The sequence below is a fragment of the Aquila chrysaetos genome, chromosome 21, assembly GCF_900496995.4.
Source record: "Aquila chrysaetos chrysaetos chromosome 21, bAquChr1.4, whole genome shotgun sequence".
In the NCBI taxonomy this organism is placed as follows: domain Eukaryota; kingdom Metazoa; phylum Chordata; class Aves; order Accipitriformes; family Accipitridae; genus Aquila; species Aquila chrysaetos.
In genome coordinates this window covers 11,494,463-11,501,419 of record NC_044024.1, presented here as the reverse complement: position 1 = coordinate 11,501,419, position 6,957 = coordinate 11,494,463, and the positions used below count along the sequence as shown (strand labels likewise).

At 55.7% G+C, this 6,957-nt stretch overlaps 1 protein-coding gene across 4 annotated transcripts in view; it reads left to right on the top strand.

The window, feature by feature from the left end:
- Window positions 1-147: 147 nt before the first annotated feature.
- The window catches only part of ZMYM3 (zinc finger MYM-type containing 3), a 34,009-nt gene continuing 27,199 nt past the window's right edge, over window positions 148-6,957 (top strand). Inside the window, exon 1 of one of the 4 annotated variants that reach the window (XM_029997048.2) lies at window positions 148-350. The gene's annotated coding sequence lies outside the window, so the exon portion shown is untranslated. Of the gene's footprint in view, window positions 351-824; window positions 1,021-6,957 lie in introns of those variants that run through there. The other 3 variants (XM_029997051.2, XM_029997049.2, XM_029997050.2) reach the window with 3 other exon arrangements.

Here is a 6,957-nt window from a genome sequence, read left to right as displayed (position 1 = left end):
GGGGGGGGGAGCACGGGTGGGGGCTGTCATGGTTGGGGGATGGGAGGCCGGGGGTGTGGGGGGTGCCGCGGGGGGGGCAGCCGGAGGGGGGGGGTCACAAGGGGGCGGGGCCTGGATGGGGGGAGGGGAGCTCGGGGTGTGTGGGGCGGGGGGCGTCCGGGGGTGCCGGGAGCGGGCGGCGGGCGCCGGCCAGGGTAGCCCCTCCTGGGGGCGGTGCCGTGTCCCGGGCCCCCGCGGAAGCCCCGCCCGGCCGCGCTGTCACTCACCGCCCCGGGGAGACGCTCTAGCTCCAGGGAGGCGGTGGCGGTGGCGGCGTCTGGACCCGGCCGGGCGGCTCCCCCCGCGCGCAGGTAGAGGCTGTGGCGGCGCGGCCGGGCCGGGCTCCCCGGGGCGGCAGCGGGGCCCGGACCGCGTGAGGAGGCACCGAGAGGGTTAAGGGGGGGGGCGGGGGAGGGGGGTGGCAAGCCTGCTCCGCGCGATCCGCTCCGCACTTTGCGGGTGGCCGCGCGGTTACCGGCGGTGACTGGGGCGCCCCGTTCCGGCCCGCGCCCCCCGCCGCGCACGGCCCCCCCCCCCCCCCCCCGCCGCACCGCGCCGTGCCCCGCTGGGGTGCGTCCGCTGCCCGCGCTCGGCTCCGCGCTGGCTCCGCGCGCGGCTCCGCTCTGCCACGCTGATCCGTTCCGGGTTTTCCGGCCGCCCGGCGGAGTCCGGGCTGTTGCGCCGATCCCGGGCTCGCCGCTCCGCTCCGCGTTTCCGAGGCCGCCGCCTGCAAGCGAGTCTCGCGAGCCCAGACCCCGCTGCGGCCAATGGGAAAGCGTCCCTCGCTCTGCACTGCCAATGGGGCGCTGCCCCCGCCCTCCATCGGGCTGCAGCGCGCTGAGGGCTCCGAGCGGCGCCTCCATTTAAAGGGGCCGCGACCCGAATCCGGGCTCTGGGTAGAGCGGGCGGCGCAGTGCCGGGGAGCCAGGTACGAGCGGCGCCGGCCGCGGGCGCCTCCCTACGGCTGCGCGGGAGGCGCAGGTGGGGCGGCGGCGCGGCGTGGGGCGGCTTCGGGGCGCCCGCCCGTGCGGAGCCGGTGCTTGGCCCCGCGGGTGGGGGCGGGGCAGGCGCGTGCGGCGCGGGTCCCGGGGGGGCGGGGCGGGGCCCCCCCCCCCCCCAGGATGGGGGGCGGGGCGCGCGCCTGATGGGAGGGGGCGGGGCCTACCGCTCCGCGAGGGGGCGGGGCCGGCGCCTCTCCCCCCCTCCCCCGTGACGACCGCTTGGGGGCGCCCTGCGGCGGGGGGGAGGGTACCGGGGACCCCACCCCGATGCGGCACCGGCCCCATGTCTGCTGGGGGGGGGGCAGGCCTCCCCACCCCAGCCCCCCTCCCCGGTTGGGACGGGGGACACCCCGGTGCGACCCTCGCCCTTGCTTGGGGGGAGGAGGCCCCGGGGCCCCCCCCACGGTATGGTGGGGGAGGCCCCAACCTGACGCCGCGCGGCCCCCGCCCCGGTGCTGGTTGGCACGGGGGTAATGGGGGGAGGCCCGGGGCCGGCTGTGCCCCCTGCGATATCGGTGCCTGGGCACAGGCTGGGCGCGGGGGTTCGTGGTTCATGAGACCTGCCCCAGCCCCCGGTGCACACCCCTCCCCAGCGTGGCCTGTCCCTGCTGTGGGGAGCTGCGCCACGGAGCGGCAGCAAACGGCCCCCAGCCTCCCCGTGGCGCTCAGCTGCCCCGAAGCTTGCTGTGCACCCGGTGCTCAGCCCCAGCACCCAGCACCCTCCTCGGCTCACCTCTCCCTGCATCTTGGGCAGAGGCTTTGAGCGATGCAGCCTTTATGCTGTTGTCACCACACATAGTAACAAAGTCTGTGGAGCTCGCAAGAAACGCGGATGCTGGTCTGTGAACTGGCCGACCATTCTGTCCACCTTCCCCCTGTATGGGTGGGGTGGGTCTGCACCGGAGCAGGGCTTGGGTGTCCCTGAGGCCTGGAGTGTGTTTGTGGATCCCTGGGCACCATGCGCTACTCTCAAGAATCAGGCCCTGCGAGAGATAGGTGCAGCCCCACGCGGCTGAAGCTGCCTTGTGCCGCCGGAGGAGGCAAAGCCCTGATCCGCTGAAGCCTCACCAGGCCGGGCTGTGTGTGAGCGGCGTGGCTGTGGCCAGTGAGGTGCCCTGGGGAGCATCAGTACCTGTCGTGTGGTTTGCAGAGGTGGAGGCAGGACTGGCCCCAGACAGGAGGGTGTGCACCAGTGAGGCTGGGAGCTGGCTGTGGCATGTGCCTGGCATGGGAAAAGGCCCTGGCAGTCGGATATGCTTGTGTGGGCAGAGGCAGTGCTGGACATGGTCTGTGTCAGGAGATGGTGGGGGATAGGGTGCTCAGCTGAGTGCTGGGGAATGATTCCTGGAGTCTCTTTCTGATGAGGATGAGAGCTGCTTCGTTTGTGCTCTTCCCTTCTACTCCTGCTGTGCTTTAGCCATGGCTTTTCTTCTAGACTGTAACTTCTTTCTCTCTCACTGCTGCTGCATTGCCCAAGAAAACTTTTAATCTGCATTTTCTCGCCTAACCCTGCCTATCCTTGGATCAAAGCTGGTGATAAGGGCATAGCTCTGTCGTTATTGCCAGCCCAGCTTTACTAAAGGAATAGCCACAGCCTACAGAGCTGCTGTCTGTAATGGCCAACCTGCAGCTTACAGCCCCAGCATGCATATTTGCACAGTCTCTGTTTCTCTCTGCACCTGCTTACAACCCTCTTGCTGCGAGTGCCCTTGCTTTAGAGGATGACAGTAAGTCACACCTGATTCCTCCACAGCTCTAACAGCCAGAGCAAGGGGCTGAGGCTGAGCCCATGGCCTTACATTGGGAGCGAAGCCCCTTGTGTTATTTCTTCTACAGATGTTTTATGGCCAGTGATGCTGGCATGCATGACCCTGATGGACATAGGTGTGCTAGGAGAAGCCTCTAGTGTAGAAGGGTTATGGTAAAAGCCATTCAAGGGAAGTACAGAATAGGCTACAGCTGTGACAATGCATTTGTTAGCTTAGTGAAGGCCATGCTAGCAGGATTTCACTGGAATTGTGTTTTAATCTCAGTAGAGTGTTTTAAATGTTAACTTCTTCCTCTGCTGGCAGCACAGGTCAGGAAAGGGCAGTGCTTGAGACCATCTTCACCAGTCCTGCTGGCCCTGGGCTCTGGTGGTGTCGTCTGGCAGCTTCCTGTAAGCCTGGTCTGCTGGCTCAGCCCTCGACAGTGTAAAGAGAGAGGAGTCAGTCACTAGGCTGGGTGAGACATTGGTCTGTTCAACACAGTGTTACCTAGGGCCAGTTTGTGCAGCTGCACGTGAGGCAAATGAAGCATCCCAATGCTGAGATGCCTTTTTGGGGACGTGGTGGCAGGCACTTTGCAGAGGGATCTGGGACTGTCAGCGAGCCTGAGGAAACAGCTCACCTTGCACTTCCAGTATTTTGGCTCTGTAAGGCCACTTAAGGAAAATTAGATGTTTTGCTCTCAAAGATACATCATCCCTGAGGCTCTGCCCTCTTGTCTTCTTTCTCTTCCCTGTGTAGTAAGGTTTATTCAAAGAACCACAGACAAGGTTTATGTTGGAAGGGACCTCTGGAGGTCTCTAGTCCAACTGACCTGCTCACAGCAGAGCTGACTTGAGACCGTGTTGTTCACAGCTTTGTCGAGTTGAGTTTTGAGGACCGCCAGGGCCGGGGAGTCCATGGCTTGTTCCCAGGCTGCAGCACTCTCCTTTGGAGAGTCACCTGCTGTGCCTGCAGCTTTCATCTCCAGCTGGCTGTGGCTGCTTGTGGGAGGTGTCCAGGACTTTGCGTTAGGTGGTCTGACACCCTTCTGCAGCATCTGGGCAACAGGTAGAGGTCTGGGGGCCATCTTTTTTTGACCACTTCTAGGTCTACTGATGATTTCTGTCTTTTAATCAGTGTCTTAATATCATTAGGGCAGTTTCAACAGATGCTGCTCCAGTATGCCGTGCACCTCTGTGCTTTTTTGTTGTGCTTCAGACAGTACTCCCCAAAGCTTTTTTACCCACCCACCCCCTTCCCCTGTGTGTAACAGTATTTTGGCAGATGTTGCCATGTGGGGAGTGGTGAGCCTTGCAAGAAATGTTGCTTATTCATGCTATAGACACAAAGCTGTACAAGTGGCAGGAGAGTTTTCTCTCTGACTCAATCTCTGAGTGGAGTTGGTTCTTGAAGCTCTGAATTGCTCTCCAGACACCAGGCATTGCTGCTAAGACCTCTGTCTTAACATGTGTAAACAAAGCAAGCTGTGTTAGAGTGTACCTAGACTTGTTGCTCTTTTCTCTGTTGCAAAGCCTTGACACTTAGTGCTTGGGGGGATCTTGGTCTTACAAAAAGATGTGAGAGTATCCAAGCAGTTTCAAACTGCTGCCAGGATGGCATTCCGGATCGATGATCATGCTCCTGTTAGTTGTCTTAGAGTTTGCTACTAGTACAGAGGTGTTGGGTTAGCAGCAAATAATGCTGAGATCCGAGGAACGTTGTGAAGTACATTTGAACTGTCTCAGGGAGTCTCCTGGTAAACCTAACTCCAGACAATTCTGAAAGAAGATTTCTGAAATTTGTCCTTCCTCTTGCACTTTTTTGAAGCTGAGGTGAAGTTTCTGGAATGCAAGCTCAAAATCTAGTTTGGTCGTTCCTGCCTTTGAGGAATTAACAGGAAACTCATGGTGCTGTTTTGCAGCACCATCTGCTCTGTGTTGGAGGGTTCAGGCTTTCTTGATTCTGGGTGACTCCTATACTAAGTTTGAGGCCTGCACCCTAAGCTGCTGCTCCTGCTGTAGAAAAATCTAGTGGTGGTCTTGGTACCTCTTGGCTTTGGGACTGTTAGAAAACCATTGCTGGAGTCTTGAAGCTGCTGGTGATAATCTGGGAAGGCCCTTCTTTTCCCCATCTATCAGTTCCTGTTGTATAGACAGTTTCAGTCACACGTGAAGACTGGCCTGAAGGAGACACGGTGATAGCTACTGCTGTTCGTACTCTAACTGAGAGAACCAAGAATATGTTTGGAGATGAGAAGAGACGACTGTTCAGTGAGCCCTGCCTGCAAAGCACAAGCTGAAGAACTTGACCAGCGACATCTGCAGTAGCTATAGCTTACTTGGAGAGAGTCACTGAATGCTGTTGTAAAATCTCCAAGTCACAGAGGGTTTACATATCCCTGGGTCAGTTGTTAAGTAATCATCTATAGTGTTAATCTGGAAATAGCTGTTTCTGGGTTCGTCCAACTTTGACTTCCAGCTTTTCGAGTCCTCATGTGCATTTGTCTGTACCTCTGAAGAGTCCTCTGCTGTAGATCTTCTTACCTTGTGGGGTTTTTTTGAGATGGGTCGTGTCTCCCCATTTCTTTTCAGTGAACAAAACAGGTTTATCACTGGAAGGTGTTTTCTGGTTGAGTGTTAAAGCAGTGGGATTCTTGCGTTACTGTGTCAGATTTTTTTTTTTTTATTTGAAACATCTCAGCTCTTCCAGTATCTGTCATCAAGTGTAGACACTAGCCAAGAATGAGACAGTAATGGTCTAAGGTGGTACTGTGTGCAAGCAGCACTGTACTGAATGTCACCAATGGGCTTTGTGCTCTTTGAAGACCGAGTTTGGGCTGCCACATGGGAGCTCAGAGAGCTGCCTCTCTGAAAACACTAGTAAATAACGAAATCCTTTCTGCTCCTTTCTGGAGAATTTTGACTGGACTGAAACCTGGTCCTTAGCAATGTGCTTAGTTTACTGGTGATTCTTCATAAATTCATTTGCTTTAAAATGAGTTAACCAATCTGTAATAAATGTTTGCAGTGCTTGCATCTGGAAAGCTATCAACTGCCCAGAAAAATTCAGATAAGTCACAGCAATGAAGTTGGCTTTTGCCATATTTGTCACTCAAGGTATAATCCTGTTAATGACGATCTGTTGGCTGATAGGACATGATATTATCTTCTTAATGTTTTATTGATAGAACTGTATCAACGACTGTTGTTTTTGTTGAGAAATACTAGGTTGGGTGTTACTGTTTATTCTAAAATTTGGCACAAAAAAAAGGACTTCCTCCAGAGCTCTGCTCAGGTCTTACGGAACTTGTAGGTAGGAATTGGCTGGAATGTTGATTTCAGTGTCTTGATTTTTGTAGTTATTAGTTAATGCTTTTTGTATTTCAAATGATCTCTAATAGTGAAAAAGATAAATCCTTCAGCCTCCAAAAGCCTTGAAAATCTGAATCCATATCCATGAACAGGTACCCAAGCAGTTGCTCTTCCTTTGCTAGAGGAAAGCAGTAACTGCATGGCCATGCTCTTTCATGGACAATAGAGACTTCTGAGGTATTCGCTTCATCGTGAAGGAGTAACAACAGTATTTTTTCTTACTGTCTGATTTTAATTAAATGTTTGATGGTAGCACCTCATTTTTGTAGGTAGGCCACATATTCCCCTGCTAATAGTTATCTGAGAACAGTGAGATGTGGAAGATCTGTGCAGTTACAGCACCACTGATGTCTTTAGTAAGCTAGATAAACTCCCAGGTAGTCACTTGGTGTACTTGAGTGTCTTGGCAGAGATGTCTCACTCTGAGCTTCCAGGTCTGAGAGGAGATCCATGTGCCCCCTCTTTGGCAGAAAAGCCAGGGCAGGTCAAGTAGTCATATGTGTTGGATTTGACAGTCAATGTTGCATTCTGTGCCAATCCTGCGCACTTGGGGAGAGCCCTCGGCCATCCCATCACTTCTTTGGAAACTTGCACGCTACCTCAGAAGCACTCTGCTTCACACTGTTGTGCGGGGCACTTTGCTCCTTGAACTTGGTCTTCCCAGGAGTATCTGCTACTGAATACTCCAGAGAGGATGGTGCCAAGTCCTAAGTAAGGAGTTTCCAAATGTCCAATAGAGCAGTTGTATCCGCTGTAACATGCAGGATTTCAGCATGCTGCCTCCTCTTTGTTTGGCTG